At 35.5% G+C, this 24505-nt stretch overlaps 2 protein-coding genes and 1 non-coding gene across 6 annotated transcripts in view; 1 reads left to right on the top strand and 2 right to left on the bottom strand.

Annotated features, from left to right (window-relative positions):
• Positions 1-14395, bottom strand: part of SAMSN1 (SAM domain, SH3 domain and nuclear localization signals 1) — a 419971-nt gene extending 405576 nt beyond the window's left edge. The window contains exon 1 of the mRNA XM_064580112.1: positions 14291-14395. The gene's annotated coding sequence lies outside the window, so the exon portion shown is untranslated. The remainder of the gene's footprint in view (positions 1-14290) is intronic.
• NRIP1 (nuclear receptor interacting protein 1) overlaps positions 1-24505 on the bottom strand; it is a 97684-nt gene that overhangs the window by 34925 nt on the left and 38254 nt on the right. The window contains exons 1-3 of one of the 4 annotated variants that reach the window (XM_064580104.1): positions 14291-14406; positions 6570-6626; positions 2016-3582 (exon numbers count right to left, since the gene is read on the bottom strand). The exons of 1 other annotated variant lie outside the window; for it this stretch is intronic. The gene's annotated coding sequence lies outside the window, so the exon portion shown is untranslated. Of the gene's footprint in view, positions 1-2015; positions 3583-6569; positions 6627-14290; positions 14414-24505 lie in introns of those variants that run through there. 2 more of the 4 variants (XM_064580105.1, XM_054504123.2) reach the window with 2 other exon arrangements.
• LOC123834955 (U6 spliceosomal RNA) lies at positions 20924-21030 on the top strand. Its single transcript, XR_006788530.1, has one exon. It is a non-coding gene; the product is annotated as a U6 spliceosomal RNA (small nuclear RNA).

Here is a 24505-nt window from a genome sequence, read left to right as displayed (position 1 = left end):
AAGAGAATTCTATAAACATGGTCCCTAGGTTGGTTCTAAAACAATGAATCCCTATTCCTTCAACACAGAATACTTTCAGAAGAGAAGCTGATACTAAGGACTCACTACAGTCAGCACAGCAAAAATTGAAACTGTAAATAGACAAGAGAGAAAAAACAAAGTGTGTGTGTTGGGGGCGTGGTAGATTGGTCGAGCATTCTTTATTCATTTGACCAAGAAATGTTTACTGAGCAGTTGTTATGTGCCAGGCACAATAAGAATTGTGGGTACTCTGGTAAACAAAAACAACCTCCCACACCACCAAGAGAAGAAGAATGACAACAAAAGAAAACATAAATATCAATTTCTTTTATTTGGTATTCCCTTCTCTATCTTCCCATTCTGAGTTGGCTGAACATTATATATATGCATGTCATGCATTTCTTTTGAGAAGGTGAAAGATCCCGAAATTTTCAAAGTTTGTAAAGTAATTACAAAACTAAAAACTAAAATTAAAACTAGAAAAAGTTTAAAACATGTTTTATTCTGGAAAATATTCTGGTTCTTAGTTCCATGGTTTATTTTTCTTCTACGTTATCTCAATTTACATTTTTTCAGTAAGAAAAAACTACAAAACTAAGTATATAAGAATAGAGCAGTAATCATTTTGATGGCTTATATTCAACTTTGAAAACATCTCTAATAGTCTTAATTTTGCCATCGAGTTTAAAAGTTCCTTGAAAACAGCCCTTCCCTTTATGGATAATAAAACCTTGAATTTTAATCACATCAGGATTTGGTATATTTGTATTTGTTATTTAACAAATGCTTAAAAATGTTTCTCCATTCACCCATTTTCTATAAAAGTATCTGAGAGCAAGTGTAGACCAATGCCCATGACCTCTGATTACACTGATCTTCTGTATCAGGATGTTTTTGTGGTATAAATTAAAATTAGTATATGCAGAACAATTACACTTTTAAATGGAAGTGAAATGCAATCTAAAAACTGTAAAGCTATATACTAATTTCAGGAATGTGGAAGTAAACAATGGAAAACAACTTTAATTCCATCAGTGAGCTATTCTGCTTCCTCTCTTTCCGAAATCAAGGTTCTGATTATAATCGAAGGATCAGAATGGGGACAGAGGAGGCAAAGGGCACTTGCAGTTCACATGTGGCAAGAGGCTTAGACAAGAGGAATTTCTCCTCTCCTTTTCACAGTACAAATTTATACGTAACCTCAAAAGTGCAGCTACAACATTTCAAGAATGCCTGAAAATGGCAAGGGGTCAAATCCCAATCACAGGTATTTCAACCATTTTGTGAAATACTTACACATTTATTTAATTCATACCAAGCAATCCTAAATTTTACACTGTAAGTATCTGACAAACATTCACATCATTGAAAAAAAAAAAAACTTGAAAAAATGTTTCAATTTCCTACAACAGAATCAAACAGTACAATGTTTATACAAATGAATGAAATCAGTAAAAGAATAAAGCAAATAAAACATTTCTTAATTTACTTAATATAGTTTAAGGTGGTACAGCGGCTACCTCTTCTTTTTTTTAATGAAAATCTCATTTCTTATTCTCTGCACCACCTTATGTAGGACCCTTAACAATGTAATCTACTGAAAAATAATTAAAAATCATTTCCTAAACCAACCAGGTCCTCCATGACTTCTCTCATTCATTTTGTGGTTAAAATCTTACAATATTAGCTTGAATTTCATCTCTGCCTGACACGTTTCAAGCAGTGAAGCAGATTAGTGCCTCAGAACACTTTAGAGGGTTTCGTTATCAATCAGGTTATGTTCCTAGTGATGCTTTCAGCAAAATTATCTTATTCTAGTGAAATCCCGTGGATTGAAGTAAACAAAGCTGTAGCCCACTGCTCTTGCACACTTTCCATTCATTTATTTCCTTTTTCTTTACTTAGACTTAAAGCACGTGCCATAGAAAAAGCGCATGTTAAATATTCCTGGAGTGTCACAATACGTAATACAATAAAACAAATTACAACCCTACCTTTCTTTCACAGCAGTGGTGCCAAGCACAGGTACACCGGAGCAATCAATCTGTTCTGCAGACAGTAAGGCTTTCATAGAATACTAATGTAAAATCTCTTTTCTTTCTCCTTTGCCTTGACTCCCCAATGCCCGGGTCCCGACCAATACTAGGAGGAGGGCGGTATGTCTTCTGCTGAGATAACCACAACTACTAATCAAGTCTACGTGTACAAGGGCACAGGATTAAACCTCCACCAAGCTTGAGTCAGGGTTTGAGAGCAGCTAACACATGCACAGCACGGTCAAAATTAAACACACACACACACACACACACACGTCCCCATGCACATGCCATGAAAATACAGATGTGTCTACTTCAGTGAACTAATTCATCACACTTTACCACTGTTTTTTTTTTCTTTCTTTCTTTCTTTTTCTTTTCTTTTCTTTTTTTTTAATTTCAGGATCACAAAATTACCTCCTGTTGGACTGGGGGCTTAGATCCAACAGTACCCAACAATAATTATATTTTCCCAGAAATGAGAATCATGATCAGTACTCTGCATTCCACTGTTCAGTTTTTTTAAACGGCATTTTTCTAAATTGGACTATCCAATACTGTTTACATGGATTTATACTTTCAAGTATTAACATAGGGTTAATGGACTCAGCAAAGATTCTTAAGATTTTGCACTTAAAAAGGTAATATAATAGCTCACGACCACTTCTTCAAGAAAAGCATGTGCATTACCAATAGTGAAAAGATGTCCAAAAGATTTTCATTTATCTTAAAGTTTTCATACTAAGTATAACCATAAGCTATTTAAAAAAATATTTTCAGGTCTCAAAATTATTTAAAAAACATCTTTAACACTTTATAATTATGGTAGCATAGTGGTAATTTTGAACTAATAAATTCAAAATACTGAGGCTCCTTTCTATGAGGCATTTTTACTTGGCTTAGTCTTTTATCCAAAATGTGAAAAGGCATGCCAAATCATTGAGTAGGGTGATGACAGAAGTTGATACATTTTTTTTTTAACAACACATACTACCTCATTTTAATTTGCCTGCCTTAATTTTCAAATAACTCCTTAAAAGTACTGATAGTCAAGGGGCTGCAAACTAAGCAATAATTAAAGACAAAACACTCTAGATGATCAAATAAACTTAACAGGAAAGGCTTCCTAAACCAGTTCTATTTTCATGTACACAGATACTTTAACACTGCTAAAAGACATGTCGTATTCTGCACTCTTCTTAAAAAAAAAAAAACCCAAAAAACAAAAAAAACGCAGCTGGAACAATTAAGAAATACTAGCACCTCCAATGAAGTATTGCAATAATGTTTAATCGATACTGATGCATTTGTCCTTGACACACTGACCATGTCATCAGGCTACTGTCATGTGATATCATGTCATTTCCCCACCTGGCTCATGACCTTGTCCTCTAAATGACCTAAAGCTTCCCTCAAGTTGCAGGAGGCCCCTCCCCGCTGTCTCAGCAAGGTCGAATGGGTCAGCGTGTCCTCATCTATAATCCACCACCATTTGTCAGCAGGGAGGCTGGAGGAGGCAGGCTTGCTACAAGGGGAGAATGCCCAATTAGGCAGCTGTCACACAAAGCATAGGCTGCAAAATTATCCCCTGTCAAAAGAAAGAGCAGCTGCGGGTGCCAATTACAGCAACCTTTCAACCCTTTAGGTACTGGAAACTACACAGAAGTAAATGAAGAACAATTAGCGATAACAAATCGATGAATTAGGACAGTGAATTAGAAATTACTAGCAGGTGAGCCTGGGTCATACATGACATAAGGGCATCCCAGACTCCAGGCAAGGGCAGGGGTGCACAGAGGCACACTAACTGTTTTCTTGCATATAGATTTTTCCCTCTGGCATTTTCTTTTTGCAAACCTAAAATCCTTTAAAATACCCAGGACCTCAAAGTACACATACCTTTTTACTTTTCATGGAAGACCCAAATAAATTGTTTCTTGACTAGAAGAAAATCCTTCAGAACAGTAAGTCTAGTTAAGTCTAAATGGTTCTTACACAATCTATCATGCTATCCCCTCAAACTTAAATTGAAGTGTGGCCCACAGAATCTAAAATATCAGTTCAAATAGTCGCACTTAAAATATTGTCCATCTTCACCAAGTACTTGCCCTGATTCTACTTTAATCACACTCACAGGGAAACATCTCCAAGAAAGTAACCGGATATGAATTCTGAGAAAACTGTGATGCTGATATCATTACGTCGATGTTAAATTTTTGTACATGGTGTGATTTTGTGTAGCGAAATAACTGCAAGTGTGCTTCTGTATATGACATGTATTTAAAAAATCAACTATAAATTACTCAGGTTATTCTGCCCCTACAGAGGTGATAAGCATAGGAAGCCAATTCACTTGGACTCTACCCAACGAATGTCTTTGGTAGTTAGCACTGGGAGGCAACAAAGGAGGAACAAAATGGGCAAACAAGCCCCACAATGGAAAGGAATCCAATATGGCTTAGTCTTTAGGGACATGGTTTCATTGTGCCTCAAAAAAGTTACGTATATTCAGAAACAACTTTCTGAAAGTCCACTTTAAACTAACACTACTTTTATTTTTCCTTAGGAAAGAAGCACCTATCTTCCTATACTGATTCTTTGAGAGTTGAGAAACCTGAATGATCTGTGCTATAATTTCTAAAGAAGCAGGGATAAATTGCTCAACTAGAATTCTAAATCACAAATGGGCAAAAATGAGGGAGACAAGGTGAGGCAATAAAAAGCCCTTTGCTCATCCCCTCCAACACATTCTAAATAAATCACAGTTGCCAGAGGGAAAAGTTCATAATTCCTAGCTCCTAAAACAAGTCATTTGATAAAATTCCCAGAAGAGAACTGTCATGGGAAGAAAACTTCTCCATTAAAAGTTTATCTAAGAATTTGATTCATAAATTATGTTTCACCTTGTTAAAAAATGGGCATTTACACATTTTCTTTAGTTTAGAATGTAAGTCAAACATAAGAATTCAAAGGAAAAAATGGCAAGTAGACCGGAATGAAGGAGTTAATGCCTTTAGAATTCAGCTTCCATCATACATGGGTGACTATCTCTTTAAATAATTTAAATCCTCTCCATCAACTACAAAGCTGTTTTGAAGCCATTTAGCTTTGTTCTTTACATGTGTTCTAATTAAGAAATGACCTTGTCATCACACACACCATAAATCCGGGATTATTTCCTACAGCAAAAAATTCACAGAGTCCCCAAAAAAAGAAAAAGAGGGGAAAAAAAAGACTTCTTCCTCAGTTCCTCACTAAAGGAAGTTGTTGGTTGGCTAAACGCTGAAGCAGTTTCACCGCATAATTTTTTTTTGTTGTTCAATGTCACAGGGCGGGTTAGTGTGACCTTGAGCTGCATCAGCAGCACAGCAAGGGTCGAGATGCCTGCAGGCGCCCTTGTACTGGATTTGCAAGACAAAAACCTTCAAACTGGCTGAAGGACATCTTAAATCTCTTCAAAGGTTTTCCGAACTAATCTGGGCTGCTCTTAGCAGGATCTGTGCCAGTGTGAGAGGCAAAATTAAAAACAAGGTCTTTGACAGGATGTTGTCTCCTCTTAACCCTTCCCAAGCAGAACAGAACAAATCACAAGCTTTCTGGAGAGATAGTTTACCTAGAAGCATTCTTTCATAACAAATTATGTAAGCAAGCAATCACAAAGGATGGGGCAGCTATTAGTCCTCAAAACTAAACCTCCCACTGCACTTATTAAGAATTTGGGTCAATTTTCTTCTTGCCCAGGCCCATATTTTAGTGTAGTGAATGTAAAACTTAAAGCTCTATTTGTTAGCTCTTAGATTTGCAGGACAGTCATAGGTTAAGAATAAGGAAACATTTCTATCAACATTAATCTCTAGAATTTTCTTTCTTTCTTTTTTAAGAATAAGCTTCTAGTTGGTTAAGTCACAAACTTCATGCATATTACCTATAGCTTACTAAAATTACAACAAGTGAAGAAAATTACATCATACGTTTACACATTTCTTACATCTAACATGATGGATACACTGCTAAGAGAGGAAAAAATCAGAATAGGAAAAAACAGAAAATGAACATACATAAAACAAAGCCATGTCAGGCTTGTTACAAAAAATCAGTGTGACATGTGTTACTGTGTTGTAGCACTTCCAATGCATGAATCCAGAGAAAGTATCGGTGCCAGCAGAGGGTGTGAGTCTTCCCTGGCAATGCTCTCGAAGTTTAATTTAGTAGCTATGCTCCCAATAGTCTAAGGGAACAAACACTATAACACTGATTTTAGGATACTGCATTATAAGTATCTCTCCATCTTTAACATGTTAGTTTGTCATCATCAGATATAAGGTATATCATAATTAGTTGTAAAGAATATTTAGTAAAAGGCACAGAATTTATTAGTAGGTTTCAAATTATGCCCTTAAAAAAAAAAAAGACTAAGTAAATTCAAGATTATGCTGAGTAACAACCATACTTTCACTTACTTGAATTCTGATACGCTTTCCTGAATGGGACAGGAAAAGGGTAAAGTAATACCTTGTAAGTAGATAACGCATGAGAGTGAACCATACATGTGAATTTCTTCTTTAGTCCCTGTGCAAAAGAAGACAAGAGTATATACTGTGCTAAATGCTATGGTTGAAGTCTGTAAAAAAAGTACTCTAGGAACGCAGAGTGAACAGTAGCTAGGTTTTCAGTTCACAGGTACATGTGCCCTAGGTGGTCAGTGATGGTTAAAAAACAAGGGCTGGCCAGGGAGAAGAGAATGGCGCCACCCTAGGTTACATAAATAGGCAGGGAAGAGCTGAGTGTGATACAGGAAGCGGTGGTCCAATGTGACTAGAGATTAGGCTGAAAACGAAATTGGGACCAAGGACTTTGAATCAAGGCCATGCCAAGGAGCTAGCCTTTATCTGGTGGGCAGTGGAAGGTTTACAGGCAATGGTATGATTAAATGCATGTCAAAAACAAAAACAGAAGTTGTAGAGTTGTTGATGGCTTGAAGGGGAGAAATTGAGATGAATTAGTGCAGAGAAGAAAACATGGTCAAAATAAGGCAGGGGGCAGGAATGTTGAAGAAAAAGATAACTGAAAAAACAATAAAGGCTGGTCTGAATGTTTAGAAAGCAATTTATAGAACATAAAAAGTACTGTAAAAAAAGGGTTGTTTTTTGTTTTTTTTTAAAGATTTCATTTATTTATTTGACACAGAGAGAGACAGCGAGAGAGGGAACACAAGCAGGGGGAGTGGGAGAGGGAAAGCAGGCTCCCCGCTGAGCAGGGAGCCGGATATACAGGGCTCCATTCCAGGACTCTGGGATCATGACCTGAGCTGAAGGCAGACACTTAATGACTGAACCACCCAGGTGATCCCCAAAAGGGTATTTTTAATAGCAAATTCATTGTCAAAAAATAATGAAAATAATTATTATATCTCAAGCCCAGGTTTGTAAATCACCTTGTTGACATGATTTGTACAAAGTTTCAAGAAAACTAAGAACTCCTACAGAGGTATGTAACAAAGAGTCAAAATCAGAATCTGTTGTAGATTTGAATTTTCTACATTTCAAGTAACAATCTTCATTAAGTATCAGGAAGGATTTTTGCTTATTAAGGCAGCAATGTGTACCTTTTCAGAATAGTGTGAAGGCATATTTCCCTTGGCTACAAGAGAGAGATGTCTGGCTTAAATCATAATGTGGTTGATGAGGCTATCACATTATGAAGAGTTTCATCAACACTAATGAGCATAAAATTAATTCAGCACACATTTATTGAGTATGTACTATGTTTATAATTCAGAATTAAAAAATAAAAAATCCCCAACATCCTATCAGCTTTGTGCTTTTAGTGTGTCACTTATAATGGTAAGTCCCTAAATTATAGTTCACACCATGACACCATTACACAATAAAAAGCCTATTAGTAAAAACAATATTGAGTTGTCAGGGAATTAGGTCTCAACTAGCAGCCATCTTGGTATTCCCATGCAGCTGACAAGGTGCACAAAGAAATCCCAGAACTCTCTGGGAAGACCCAGTACCCATGCAATTTGAAGACAGTCGTCAAATACTCTAGAGACTGACTGTCCTGCTAAGACCTCAGAAAGAATTTAACAGAGTATCAGCCAAGGTAAGAGGGTAGGGAGTAAAAAAGAGCAGGAGTCACCAGGGCCAAGAAACTATCTGCCAGAGAGCAGACTGTACTCTCAGAAAAGGAAAGCCAGCATCAGGGATCAGGTTGAGGCAAGTGGAGGGGAAGGTCAAACAAAGGAGAGAAGAAAGATTCCGAAGGGAATATTTCTCACTTCCCTGAAGAAGTAAACTTTACTCTGTGAACTCATTAAGAAATGACCAAATCTCCAAACCCTCTGGAGGAAGAATCATCATCACAGGAGATGTATTTGGAGGTTCACAAGTCATAAAAAGGTCTAGCAATTGAGAGCCAATATAGTGATAGGGCACAACTAGAAATGACCTTCTTAAGTATCTACAAATAAAATGACTTCTTGAGTAAGCATCTCCATCCCACCGGTACGTTTCCAGCACACTGTATGTCTAGACATTAATATGAGGGTGGGTAATATGATAAGACTTGCAGATACTAAAACAAAACAAAACAAAACAACCAACTTATTAACCTACAAACACAAAAGCTAGGATCCATCATTGAAATAAAAATAACAATATTCTGTTGGCAATTAGACAAGTAAATTCCTGTAAAGCAGAAGTTCTTAAGGCGTGGTCCAGGGACCCCAAGAGTCTCCATGATCCATTTAGGAGGTGCATAAGGTCAAACTATTTTCATCGTACTAACCTGTTATCTGTTTTGTCTCTCTCTCTCTCTCGTGAGTGTACAATGGTGTTGTCCAGAGGCCACGTGATGTGTCATGGCTAATGTGTTAATGGCTAATGGAGTGTAGCCTTGTATATTCTTGTGTTTTAAACATTTTCTCGATTTTAACTTCTAGTATGGTAAAATATTGGTTGATATGACCCCCACAAAGAAAAGCTCTGTTGGGTCCTCAATAATTTAAGAGTCTGAAGGGGTGCTGAGACTAAAAGTTTGAGAGCTGCTCCCAGTCTACTGTAACAGAGTCAAGAACTTCAATCTTGGTTTTAATCTTCAAACAAAATCTCTACTTTCTAATTTTCAACAATTTATGCTATAACCATGCCAGATAAATACTGTTCTCTATGCAGAAATGTTTCAAAGACCTGGGTAGGGGAAAGAAAAAAAAAAATGATCTTTTAAAAAAGAAAATTAGTAAGCTAAAGATGATACGAAATATCTACCACCTTTGCACAGTCATTACTCTTCTGAATTCACCATGCCAGAATATTTATAAAGAAGCTGCTATGTGTTGAGAACTGAAGACAGAAGGATAACTAAGTGATAAACTGGCCCTTAGTAGGCTCACCCCCGTCAGGAAAAATATAATCCACAATGTAGTGAGATCCTAGTATAAGAAAGGCATGCAAAAAGTGAAAAGAGCATGGAAGGGCAAAGTTTTGGGAAGAAGACAGGCAGGGAACAGGTTTTTAGTGAAGGCACTCTGCCACACAGGTGGCATGTGAAATGACGAGCAAAATCAAGGCTTTGCCAAATGGAACGTAAGTTAAAGAGCACTCTTCAAGCAGGGGGGAGGAGCATCAGTCCCAGCAGGGAAGCTCAGCAGTACACAGTATGTTTTAGAAACTTTAAGTTTCTAATAACAGATATTTGAATTCTGTTCAAATATCAGAAATTGTAATTAAGAAGTTTTATAGAATGTGATAATGTAATTTGTTATCAGTTGAATTCAATGACGAAAAATTTGGACTTGTAATTTGTAGGCCTTTTTCTTCATTTCCAATCTGTCGTAGATAGCAGCTTTTTAAAAATACAATAAAAGTAATTTGTTAAAAAAAAATGAAGTGAAAACAAAAACTGGTCCTTCACCACAGATATTCTGAGAACCTTAGAGAACAAGCTGCAAGATGGCAGGATGGAGGAAGGACAACTGGAGAGAAAAGCTTTGAGCCAGAGCTTGCACAGGTTGTACTCAACCCATCAATAATCTATTTTGTTTAGAAAAAGAGGGGGGGGGGGCATGAGTGCACATGCCCACATGGTGGCGGGGGGAGGGGACAGACGGGGCGAGAGACAGAGGGAGAGGGAGAGAATCTTAGGCATGGCTCCACGCCCGGTGTGGGAGCCTGTGCTGGGGCTCAATCTCACGACCCTGAGATCATGACCTGAGTTGAAATCAAGAGTCAGACACACCCAACTGAGCCACCCAGGCGCCCCATCAACCATCTTTCTGTAAGTAAATGCAAAAATAAATAAATAAATAAAATAAATGGGGTTTGAAAACCACTAGTATATCTCTAATCTAGAATGAGGAAATTCTGGTTATCCAAATAAAATGCGTAAGTTGTACTGTTAGGATCACACTAATTTCAGATGTGCAAACTGCAGGCCATGTGGTTGAAGGGCAAACATAGCAGAGAATCAAGGACAATATCAGGTTCACTACAGTTATTTTAAGTGAAAAAGACCAGGGTCTGAGTAAGAAGAGAAAGTGAATGGACACTCTTAACCAAGACATTTTAAAATTATTTTAATTATTTCACTTGAAACCTTTCATGGGAGAGAAAAAAACCTGAGTTGACATGGAGGCTTGGTATAGCGGGGAATTTTCCTCTCAAAATGATATTAGTATCAATTAAGGTACTAAGTAAAAGACTTTTAAAAAAGTCAATTCTTTATGACACCAAGTTCAGCAAAAAGTTAATTATATTAATGTTTGCCATTGTAACAGTGAATTAGGATTAAGGAAGCCCTGTTACTTTCCTATGGTGGTTATGTTACTGGGATCACTGAATTATTTTATCAGAGAAGTAACAGAAGCAAATTGGAAGTTTTAGGAAAATGTGGTGGTTGTGAAGACAAAGGCATAAGTAAGGAGGCTTCTAGAACAGGCATTCTAGATGAGAAATGCACTCTGAGACAAGATGCTGGCTGTGGGAAAGGAAATTAAAATGTGGGTAAAAGCAATGTTGGAAATTAATGCTTCGTTTGGGCCCATCATCCAAATTTTCTTGCCTAGGTTGTCCACAAAGCCAGGGAAACATCAGTTGAGAAAGCCAAGTTAGTTTATGGGAATTAATTTCAACTAAGATAACTCACCCAGATTCTGGATTGATCTTGCTTTCACCAGTACCACATTCTCAACTGATTATCTGGTGTAGGAGTTTAAACACTTTTTCAAAGTGTTCTTTCTTTTTTTTAAAGGAGGCTCCACGCGGGGTGTGGAGGGGGGCTTGAACTCATGACCTTGAGATCAAGACCTGAGCTAAGATCAAGAGTCAGATGCTTAACCGACTGAGCCACCCAAGTGCCTCTCAAAGTGTTATTTCTTAATTAAAAACATTACTTTGAGAAATGTTTTATAAAGTTTGGGGAAGGCATTCCATGTAGATGACTAGACTCACTTTACCAACCTGGTGACCCAATCTGTTAGTACCAACTGAATCACTGGCCGTTGTCTCTTCATACAGATACTTCTATATATGATAGGAAAGTTCTAGCACTTAAAACGTGTGTTGAAATAGTCATGTGTATTGAAATAGTTATCAATAATGTAATTGAACTAGGAAAAAAACATACATTAAAGAACTCTTCCGAGTGAGAACTCATGAGATACAACAATAAAAATTCCACTTAGTGAGAAAATGAGTATATTCAAGTGTTTATGCTAAACTGATTTATGGCCAATTATCTAATTCTACCTGAGATAGTCACTATTTTCTGTATTATCAGTATTTCCAAAATCAGCTAATAAATGTTGCACTCTGAAACAGAGCACAGAAAGTATACGGAGTTCTAAAAAAACACAAAAAAAGGTGATTTTATTTTATTAGTTATATGGGATGTCCACTTTTTTTTTCAAAAGAAGGAGGTGACAAGTGAGCAAAGGAAATCTGGCCTAAGGCACTGAGAAGCTTTATAAACACTTCAGGCTCTATATGGTTTGCAATATTCATTTACTCAAATTCTACTCCTTTTTTCCTAATCACCCTCTTTGGCCTCTCATTCAGGACATTACTCTACTTAAAAATATGATGTACCGGGGCACCTGGGTGGCTCAGTGGGTTACGGGTCCAACTCTTGATTTTGGCTCAGGTCATGATCTCAGGGTCGTGAGACTGAGCCCCATATAGGGCTCCGGTGCTGGGTGTGCAGTCTGCTTGAGATTCTCTCTCTCCTTCTCCCTTCTCCCCTCCCCCTTCTCTCTCCCTCTTAAAGAAAAAAAAAAGTGACATACCTGTTTTTGGAGTGTAGCTGTATGACAGACAAGCTACAGTAATACCCCATGGAATATATTAATTCAGAGTCTTCAACTGTTTTCTATCAAATACTAGTCTATATAAGGCCCTCTTTTTGGGAACTGAGAATCCAATAGCTGGCTAATGGAATGCCTACTGAAAAGATATTTCATATAATGACAACTTCGCCAAATTTATTTGACCATGGACTCTCATTCAAAACATAATTTAGAAAACATATACTTAACAAATTCACTTTAAATCTTGAAAAAAAATTAAATATACATAAATGATAATCAAGAATAGCTCATTCTTATATGCTTTCAAAACTATTCATTGTACATTCTAAATAATCTGTCTTTTCTATCTGGGAGAAAGATCTAAATTTGATCATTTTTCAAGGACAACTTATTGGCTATGTAAATTTGCCAGCTGGCTATCTATGATTTATTTATCCAACTGTCATAAGTGGTGGTTGGTACTTGGTAAAACAAGGGCGTTGACAAATTAAGAACAACAAACTAATTATATCTTGTGGGTCACAAGAAAATGCATGATTATAATTTTCATTTTAACGAAATTAAAAGTTGGGAATTAAGGTGCAGCAACAATGATGCTCATCAAATATAAAAACAGATTTCAGACTATCAGTCATTAACACATAGTTATACCTGAATGAAAGAACTCAGCATTTAACAAATAAAAGTGTGGTTGATTTAAAATCTTAATTTAGGGGAAAAAATAATATGTGAATATGTGACGAATGACTAGCAACCAAATAATTATTAGTAATTGTAATTTTTATTAAACAAGATGTTTTAAAGATTTTCTTGCTTAAATGACAAGAAAGAATACACAGAATGATTAAAATAAGAAATAAGTAGAATGATTAAATAACCTAATCACTAGGTTTTCTGAATATAATCAGAATAGTGAAGAAAAAGGAATTTGTATTATCACTGTGCCAACCATATGACACCTAAGAAACAAATTTGGCTCCAAGTTGCCATCCCCCTTTAGAAACATCAGGGTCCATTAAAACACCATGAATTTTAGGATGTCCTATCTGCTTTCTTCTAACAAGAGTTTTCAGCTAGCTAATTGAGAGTGAACTCTTCACAACTAATTATGAGCACAATAATTAATCACTATGTCCTTTCCCAGTTTACTTGGAGTGCTTCTCTGCCCAGCGTAAGCAGCACAAAGTCCAAGAGCTTAAGACATGACAAATTCATTTAGGTTGTAGCTATACTAGGTAACAGGAGTGGTAATCCTTGTAGAATTAACCACTCACCCATCTCTTTCTGTTGTACCGCCCACCTACTTGTGTTAATTTAATCAGACTATTTGATCACTTCTCAGAAATGCTAATATACTATTATATACTATTTGCCTTACAAGAGGTAACCATTTTACATAATTCAAAAAGTAATCATTGACTTAGACTATAATAAACCCACAATAACCAAACATGCTTCTATTTTTCCTCAAAACAATAATTAACTTTTTATCTGAAATCAGATTGCTATTTCAGGTTTTATATTAACTGTTCATTTTCTCTGGTTTTTGGTAAAAACAAATTAAGTATCATCAACGCAAACACTATTTCTGATTTCAAGCTTCCCAATCCCCCTCTCCAGAAGTAATCTACACCTTTGAATTCTGAAGAATATTTTTTGTGTCTTTCTTATGGCATTTAAGCTCTTTTTACTGCTTGACTAAATTTATTTATCTGTACTTATCCTTAAATTCCTTAAGATTGTATCTTATTCACTATTCACTTTTTTTGTTTTAAACCACACTGTGCCTAATGAAATAATTTGCACAGATAAAACACAAAACATAAATCTGGTGATTACAAGCTAATTTATCACTAAGAAAGGATTCTCGAAAATATATTAAAATCACCATGATTAAGCCTTAAGAAGTCAGGAAAAGTATTCTCACCATCTGTCTCTGAGGTCTGTTTCTACTTTCTGAGCAAGGAAATGGAGAAGGCTGTTGAAAAGTAGCGCTGATGTCATCTGGAGTCTTTAGATTTCCCTGTTCCTCTTACTGTCTAGTGTGCACCTGAGGAAAAGGAAAACCAGATTCTGGAATATCTTTTGTGAAGTTCTGTAAATTTTTCCCAGTATCTTTTCTTGTTCAAGTTCAATGTAGAAGTAGTCATTTAACAGAGAAATATGGTTTTATGAAATATGAATCATTCATTAAAGGAAACTATGTAACTTTTGCTTTCTAGACAATACATTTGATCAAAGTAGATGTTTCAAGACAAACTGTGAATAAGGTTTATAGTTGCTAGGATGTGCTTGTTAACCTCTGTTAATTTCAAGTTTCTGTCAAATTAATCCAATTAAGTTACATCTAAAAATTCTAAATCCTCCCAAAGGTATATTTCAAAAAAAAAAAAAAAAAAGAAGAAGAAGAAAATTAAAAAGGAAAAAGGAAGAATAGATTTTCATATTAAGCTTTTTCTTTACAAAAAACCTTCTAGCACAAAATTTGTAATAAATATCAAATGCCTTATGTCCATAGACAGACTTGTACACCAATCTCCAAAGTAGCTTTATTTTAAATAGCCCAAAACTGGAAACAACTCAAATGCCTATCAGTAAGTAAATGAATTATGGTATACCCATACAATGGAATATTTACTACTCAGCAACAAAAAAGGATGCATGATTGATATAAGCAACAGCATGGATGAGTTTCAAAATAATTACGCTGAGTGCAAGAAGCCAGACAAAAAGGAATACATAGTGTGTAATTCCATTTGCATAAAACTGTAGAAAATGCAAAGTAATCCACAGGGAAAGAAAACATTTTGGTGGTTATCTGGGGATCGAGGGGCGGGAAGGTACAGGAAAGAGGGATTACAAAAGGACCTTACCTTAACTGTGGCAATGGTTTCATGGGTGTATACATATTCAAAATGATCACACTATAAACCCTAAACATGTGCAGTTTATTGAATGTCAATTATAACTTAATAAAGCTATGAAATATTAAATTTCTTAAAATGTTGCATGCCCCTTGATGTAGCAATTCCAAGTCTAGGATTTATCTTAATGAGAAACAAAATGAGGATATATACAAGTATTTAGATATAAGGATGTGACAATATACATTATTTCTAATAGTAAAAAAAACTTGACAACAGCCAATAAATGTCAAAATCACAAGTTTAATAAATTCTGGTATATTACATGGTAGGATACTATGTAGCCACTAACATATATAAAAAATTATAGCATATCATTCCATATAACATATATTAAGTGATAAAAATAGGAAACAGCCTTATGTTCAGTGCAGTTGAATTTGTTTCAAAAGTATATGAAAATAAATGTAGCAATTATTTCTTCATTTAAAGGTAATTTTTATTTTTCCTTTTTGCTGATTTATATTTCTTAGCTTCTTTATAATAAACATTACTTTGGTAATAAATAAAATGAATTAAAGTATAAAAATACCAACAGTCTACAACTGTCTGCTTCCTCGTACAAGTGAAAGACTCCTCAGAGGTGGTGCACATTACAGAGTTCTGAGCTATCATGTCACCTCCACCAGTGACCTACCTAACAGTTGTGAGAAAGGGGCAGGTCTGACAGGATAAACTGGAGTAATAATTAGTAAGCTACGTGCTTTACAAAGCGCTTTCATGGACATGACCTCATTTGATCTTCATAACTCAGAGAAATGAGCAGAGAAGGCATTATTCCATTTTATAGAGAGGAAACAGACAATGAGCAAGGCCAGTTAAGTGTCATGTCCCCAAATTGCAAATCTTGGGTTTAAATTGAGCTTTGACTATAAATTCTGACAGGAATTCTAAGAGGAATAGGGAACAATCACTTCTGATTATTTATAACTAGAAGGCAGTGATTTATACGTGAATTTAAAAATAACCGCATTTGCAATCGTATTAGTATTCCTATTAGAATTTGTTGGGGGCCCTAGGGATTTCCTAAATCCCCAGGGCCCAACCTCAGAAGCTATACCCTGGCAACCCTATCTTGCCCCTTGTCAACATTACCTATTAAAGCACTGAAATTCAAGTAGAATTTAATCGTTCAGTTTTCAGTTGCATTTCTTTCCTTCTTGAAAAAAAAAAAAAAGTATTACCTTTTATTTTAAAGCGGGTAAAAGAAAGTAACCATAACTATATTTATGAATGCTACAAACAGTGACTTACAAGTTGATGTCAAAAGATCTAACTTAATGGTACTTTAAAATACCACCTTTGGGGCCAAATCTTTTTTGGGACATGTGCAGACAAGAAACAGTCTCCAGAGAACTCCGAGTATACTGAGTGAAGAAAATGACCAATTCCTCACAAAAATATCAGTAAACATCTTCAGAGGCACATTATTAACAAGCTGGTCAGCATCTGCTAATGAAGCCTTGAAGCATAAGGAACCCTGATGGCTAGCATTCCTACCAACACTCCCATGACTACCAGACTTAAAAGGTGATTAATGGTAGCCCTTGTTTTCTGGGCACTTAGTGTGTATCAGACCCTCCACTAACCTCTTTATATATATGATCTTTAAAACAACCCTATGAGATGACTATTATCAACCCCACTTTATAGATGAGGAACCTGAGTTTAAGTTGCCCCAAATCATAATACCAGTAAAAGCTTAAAGTGGAATTCAAACTCTGGTATATTTTACTTGCAACAAAGATGGGATGTTGGCAGTTCTCTGGAACAAACATCTGACTTTTCTAGTGTAACCCACCTACAATGGTCTTAATTCAGGTAGTACAGAACACTTGGCAATGGTATATGAAGTTCATGAGTATATATTTTCCATGTAAAGAGAAAAATATCTAGAGCCCACAATTTGTGTCTGATATTTTGCCACATTCTAGAATAGTTTGTTTTAATGGCTGGTCTCTATTAAAGCCCTGTTTTAACCCTTTTGAGCCAACATGATCACATGAAAGATAAATTAAAAGAATATTTAAATAAAAGTTAGCAAAAGATGATATTAAAGAAACTACTCACAGATTTATTAATATCTTAAAACTGTCTTATATTAATAAATGAGTAAATCAGTCTTAAATCCAAGTCAATGGAACTGAATTTACCAGATGTTTTGGATCATGAAGACAGGAAGCATTTCTATGAATAAAACAGCGTTTAAATAACTGTTAAAATTATAGAAATGCAATATTTCTGTAGAATATTATGTGATCATCAAAATATATAATTTCAAATAATATTTAATGACAGATACGGTAAAATGAATGTGATGCTAAGAAAGCAAGACATTCAACTATCTATCTGTTAAGCTAAACAAATTCAAGGGGGCTAGGCACTGTGCTAGGTGTTGGAATTATAAAGTGAACAAGACAAGCACAATCCCAGGTGCTGAACTAACCTTCACTGTATGTTCACTTTGCCTGATTAGGACCTTCAGGTCGTTTAGATATCACTTTTAATGTTATTTCCTCAGAGAAGCTTGTCCTCATCACTTTACATAAAGTAGCTTCCCTCTACCTCTTCTTTTGTTTAAACTATTTGTTTCTGTTTCCCTGATTTTCTTTTATCTGAGTCTACCGAGATACTTAATGAGGCTCTTGTCCTTTTATTCTATTAATAAGGTATATTACATAATTGATTGTTTCCGTGTGAAAACAACTCTTCCTTTCTGAGACAAACATCTACAACTAACACCATACTTAATGGTGAAAGACTGAATGCTCTGTCCTACTGCCCTAAAATGCTGGTAAAAAGGCAAGAGGTCTGCTCTCGACACCACTATTCAACATTCTACTAGAGAGTTTACTCACTGCAATAAGACTAGAAATTGAAAGACAAATAAATTGGAAAAGAAAAGGTTAAATTTAAGAAACAAAACAAACAAACGAGTAAGGAAAAGAGAGAGAGAAAGAGAGAGGGACAGGCCAAGAAACAGACTCTTAACTATATAGAATAAACTGATGGTTACCAGAGGGGAGGTGGATGGGGGGATGGGTGAAATAGGTGATGGGGATTAGGGAGCGCACTTGTCGTGATGAGCATGGGGTGATGTACAGAATTGTTGAATCACTAAACTGTACACTTGAAACTAATATAACACTGTATGTTAACTATTCTGGAATTAAAATTAAAAAAATAAAAACATTCTTAGCAAAAAAAAAAAAAAAAAGATGGCAAGTCTCCCCAAATTGATCTATCAAAATCCCATGGGTTTTTTTTTTGGTAGAAATTGATTCTAAGATATACATGAAATTGACTCTAAGATACATATGAAAGATATATATATATATATACACACACACACACACACATATAGTATCTTATATATCATATATATGTATATATGAAATCTAAATAAAAATTTAGACTATGCAAAACAATTCTGAAAAAGAAGATTAAAGCTTTAGGACTTATACTACCTAACTTCAAACCTTACTGTAAAGCTGTAATAACCAACACAGTGTGATATTGGCATAAAGACAGACATAACAGATAATGAAATAGGATAGAGCCCAGAATAAACTCTCACATTCATGGTCATTTGAATTTCAACAAATGATGCTGCAACAGGTCAATAATCACATGCAAAAATAGACAAGTGTAAATCTTTCACAACATACAAAAATAATAACTTAAAATGGACCATAGCTGGAATTATAGAACTAAAACTTCAAAACTTCTAGGAGGCATAGGAAAAAATCTTGTAACCTTAGGTTAGGGAAAGAGTTCTTAAATATGACAACAAAGGCACAGTCCATTAAAAAACAAACAAGAAAGATGGAAAAATTGGACTTCATCAAATTCTTCAAAAGACATAATTTAGATGAAAGACAAGCCCCAAAATAAGAGGAAATATTTGCAAATCATATACATGAAAAAGAAATGGTATCTAACATATTAAAATCCTCAGACCTGAAGAATAAGAAGATAAAACAATTTTTTTAAATGGGCTAAAGTTATGAAGACATTTCACCAAAGATACATGAATGTTTGGTAAACATACAAAAAGATGCTCATCATCATTACCTAATAGAGAAATGCAAATAAAACTACAATGAGATTCCACTACACAACTCACTAGAATAGCTATAATTATTTTTAAAATTGAAAAATTCAAAGTTTGGGAGGACAGGGAGAAACTGCAACCCTCATACATTGCTGATGAGAATATAAAATGACACAGCCACTTTGGAAGACAGCTTGGCAGTTTCTTAACAGCATACTTAACCACATGACCCAGCAATGTCACTCCTGGGTATCGTTGAACCAAGAGAAATGAAAACATATGTCATTTGTATGTAAATGATCATAGCAGCATCAATCATAATAGCCAAAAACTGTAAACAACCCAAATATTCATTAACTGGTAAAGGGATAAGCATAAAGTAGTAACCAAAAAAAAAAAAAAAAAAAAAACCAGAAAGAAATTAATAGTTCATGCAACAAGGATATACCTAAGAAACATAATGCTTAGTGAAGAAAGCTAGATATAAAAAACATATTTATATGATTCCATTTATATGTAAAATGTCTAGAAAAGCCAAAATTAATTAGAGAGAAAGCAGATCATTTCCTGGGACAGGAGAAGGGAATAGAAATTGCAACAAGCATGAAGGAACCCTTTGGAGTGATGTAAATGTTCCACAACTGGCCTGTGGTGATGGTTGCACATCTAAATAAATTGACTCAAAATCATCATACTGAATGCTTAGAAAGGGTGAATTGTATGGTATGTAAACTATACCTCAATAAGACTAAAAAAAAAAAGGATATATTCTACATAGAATCATAAATTGCTTTAAAATGAATCCGATGTTAAAATAAATTGCCATTTCTCCCATCACTTAAAATAATAATCATAATTAAAAATAAACCTAATGTATAACAATTACTCTGGAGAATGCAAAAGTAGTTTTAAGATGACTATTTGCCTCTCTCATATATGGCTGGTGGAAGGGTAAAATGGTACAACCGCTAAGGAGAACACTTTGGCAGTTCCTTAAAAGTTAAACACAGAATTACCATATGACCCAGAAATTCTAACCCCTAGGTATAAATAGAAGAGAAATGAAAACTTATGTCCATATATAAAATCTGTATATGCATGCTCATAACCATTATTCATAATAGCCAAAAACTGGAAACAGTCTAGGTGTCTATCAACAGATGAATGGGTAAACAAAATGTGATACATTCAATAAGAAAATATTACCCAGCCAAAAAAAGGGATGAAATATTGATACAGGCTACAACACAGATGAACCTTGGAAATCATTATACTGAGTTAAAGAAGCCAGTCACAAAAAAACATGTGCTATATGATTCCATTTACGTGAAATGTCCAAAACAGGCAAATTCAGAAACAGAAAATAGATTCATAGCTGCCTAAGGGCTGGGAGTGGGAAGGATAGGAATGGGGAGTGATTGATAATGGGTATGGGGTTTCTTTTTAGGGTCATGAAAATGTTCAAAAATTAGATGGTGATTGATGGTTGTATATCTGCGAGACTATAAAGAACACTTTAAATGGGTGAATTTTATTGTATGTGAACTGTATCTCAATAAATCTCTGTAAAAAGATGATCATTGTGCTCATTTAGACAGCACATATACTAAAATTGGAACAATATAGAGAAGAATAGCATGGCCCCTGAACAAGGATGACACGCAAATTCGTGAAGCGTTCCATATTTAAAAAAAAAGATGATTGTTAAACTAGGACTTATTAAAATATCAAAAGTAATTTCAGAGTAAAAACCTGGACTTCTAATCTTGTTTATTTGCTTTTGAGCATGTCTAACATTTATCTAAACAGGTATGTTACTGTTCAGTTCATTGTGGGTAAATATAAATCACTTTAAAAAAAATCAACTGCAGGCACCTAGGTGGCTCAGATGGTTAAGTGTCTGCCTTTGGCTCAGGCCATGATCCCGGGGTCCTGGGATGGAGCCCCACATCCAGCTCTCTGCTCAGCAGGAAGCCTGCTTCTCCCTCTCCTTTCTGCCCCTCCCCCTGTTTGTGCTCTCTCTCTCTCTGTCAAATAAATGAATAAAATCTTTAAAAAACAAACAAAACCACACTTAAAAAAAATCAATTGCATTTTTACTCACCAGTTACAAACAGAAAATAACATTTTAAAAATATCCAACAAAAATGTACCTAAAGAATAAAAATTAGCTTGAAAATTTATCAGAAGACATTAAATACAACCTAAATAAATAGGAGGACATACCATATTCATGACAGACTCAGTATCATAAAATGACAATTTTCCCCCAAATTCAACTGATTTTAATGCAATGCCAGTCGAAATTCAAAAGGTTTTATAAGTTGATTCTAAAATTTACAATGGAGCAGCAAAAGCCCAAACAGACAAGCCTTCCAACCAGAAACAGAATACAGTAGGGAACTTGCGCTGCCTATACTGAGATTTATTATAAAGCTGTACTACAGAAGTTAGTGTGCTTCCAGAAAAGAGACAAACTGACTGCTGGAGAAGAAATAGACCTTTGCATATAACAAAAACAGTATTTGACAAAAGTCACAACGTTGCAGATCACGGAAGGAAGGAGGAAGCATTCAACAGTGCTGAAAGAATTGGTTATTCATTTGGGGGAAAAGAGAAATTGGACCCCTCCTATATAACATGTAAAAAATAAATTCCAGAAGGATTAAAATTTTAAGTTGAGAAGACAAGTCTTTAATATTTTTAAATAAAACCTAAGAGACTATCTTCATGAACTCAAGAGTATGGAAGGCTTAAAACTTAAGGCACAGAATAGGGTTAACTATAAAGCATATGATTAATAAATTCAACTACATTATAATTAAAAACATCCATTCCTCAACAAATACAATAAGGAAAAATAAAGATTAACTACAATACCACAAAGCACATTGCCAAAAAAAATTATAGTACCCGGAATATGTCTGTGTACGCACGTGTAGGTATCCTATAATATTTTATTTAAAAATAGGCAAAATGCAGGGGCGCCTAGGTGGCTCAGTCGGTTAAGCCTCCAACTCTTGACTTCAGATCAGGTCATGATCTCAGGGTCATGAGATCGAGCACCTGTGTAGGGCTCCACGCTCAGCGGAGACTTTGCTTGAGATTCTCTCCCTCTCCTGCTGCTCCTCCCCCTGCTCATGTTCAGGTGGACCCTCTCCCTCTCTCTCAAATAAATAAACAAAATCTTTAAAATAAAAATAAAAATAGGGCACCTGGGTGGCTCAGTTGGTTAAGCAACTGCCTTCGGCTCAGGTCATGATCCCGGAGTCCTGGGATCGAGTCCCACATCGGGTTCCCGGCTCAGCGGGGAGCCTGCTTCTCCCTCTGACCCTCTCCTCTGTCATGCTGTTTCTGTCTCTCTCTCTCTTTCTCTCAAATAAATAAATAAACAAAATCTTTAAAAAAATAAAATAAAATAAAATAAAAATAAAAATAGGCAAAATACAAAAAAGTATCCCTGATTAGGGGTGTGAGGGCCTGAGCAGGATGAGGCAGGTACCTGTGTAGGAAGGGAGGGAACAGTGAGGCGTGGCGGTCAGAGTCCAAGCTTTGGCAGAGTGCTGTGGGTTGAGCAGGACCTGCAGAGCCGTGATCTAACAGCAGATGTCAACGACTGATCAGGGGGAAGAGGGTGCCCATAAAAAGATGCATTGTGCTGTATGTGTAGGAATGTAGGAATCCAAACAGGGTGAAAGGGGCTTCCACATGAAGGGTCTTCAAAGCTTAAATAGAATTTGGGCAGGAGGGTGCAATGGCACCCTGAGTACATACAGCGGAACTGGTCAAATTAAGTAAATAAATTTAGGCTAATGATAGGCAAGTTTCTTACTGTTAGAGAAGGGGATATTAAAAAAAAAAAAGGGGGAGAAAATGTGATTAAACTCGATAGTGTAGGAATGAAATTGGAAGTAGCAGCATGACTGATGAATGACATGTCAAAAGAATGCAGAAGCCAACTTTAAAGGAATCCCACTGGCTAAATCGGGGCAAGGTGAGCATCAAAATAAGTAACAATAGTTACTGATGATAGCTCATTGAATAAAAGACAGACTCATGAACTCATACTGATATAAATTAATTAATTAAATGAAAGTTTGATGAGGAAGGAGATAGTCACATAGTTTTAAAGTACCTCTGCACAAAGTAAGTATTAAACACAGAGGGAAAATGAGTAATTTCACAGTAGAGAAACATGGCAGGTACCATCTTAATCAAGTAATCAAGTTAACATAAATAGTAATGGGTCAAAATGAAAATCGTGTATCACCTGACAAGATACAAAGAAAAGACAGAAGACACAGCGTAACGTCTGTGATATTCCTGCCAAATATTCATAACTTGCATGTAATCATTAGGAAACAGCAGAAGAACCTAAAGGAAGAGATATTCTACAAAATAAGTGGCTTATACAGTAGAGTCTTGAAAAGTGCCAAGGTCTTGAAAGTCAAACAAAGACTGAAGAATTGTTCCAGATTGAAGGAGACTGAAAAGATGTGACAAGTAAAATGCAAGCTGTGCTTCTAAACTAGATCCTTTTGCTATAAGGGACATTATTGGGACTACTTGTGAAAATTGAATGAGATCTGAGGATTAGATGGTAGTAATGCATCAATGTTAATTTCCTGATTTTGATGGCTTTATTGTGGCTTATAGGACAATGTCCTTGTTTGTAGGAAATATACACTCATTTATTCAGGGGTGATGAGGCATCACATCAAATCTTCAGGGGAAAATTCTTCCTATTTATTGTGTTATTTAAAATTTCTTAAATTTAAAAAATAAATATATTTAATGCATAGTTTTTTAAGTATATAATGGACAAAAGACATAAACAAGCAATTCATGAAAGAAAAATACCAATGGTGAGTAATCACATGAAAAGATGTTCAACCTCATCAGCAATCACAGAAAAGCAAATGAAGACACAATAAGATATTGTTTTGTAGCTACTATATTGGGAAAAGTTAAGTAGCCTGAGATTTCCAAGTTTTGGCAATGATTTGGTTCACTGGGAGCTTCTGTGTTGTTATTGGTGGTATATAAACTGGTCCAATGATTTTGGAAAACAATTGGCATTCATTTGTATAATTGATTAATATACTCATATAATACTCAACTCTCTACACTCTACTCTTAGGTATATATTCTAGAGTCTTACACG

The sequence above is a fragment of the Mirounga angustirostris genome, unplaced genomic scaffold (genome assembly GCF_029215605.1).
Source record: "Mirounga angustirostris isolate CCGP_5_RB_7025 unplaced genomic scaffold, mMirAng1.0.hap1 SCAF_1, whole genome shotgun sequence".
Classification (NCBI taxonomy): domain Eukaryota; kingdom Metazoa; phylum Chordata; class Mammalia; order Carnivora; family Phocidae; genus Mirounga; species Mirounga angustirostris.
The sequence above is the reverse complement of the archived record's forward strand: the minus strand, read 5'-3'. Positions and strand labels throughout refer to the sequence as shown.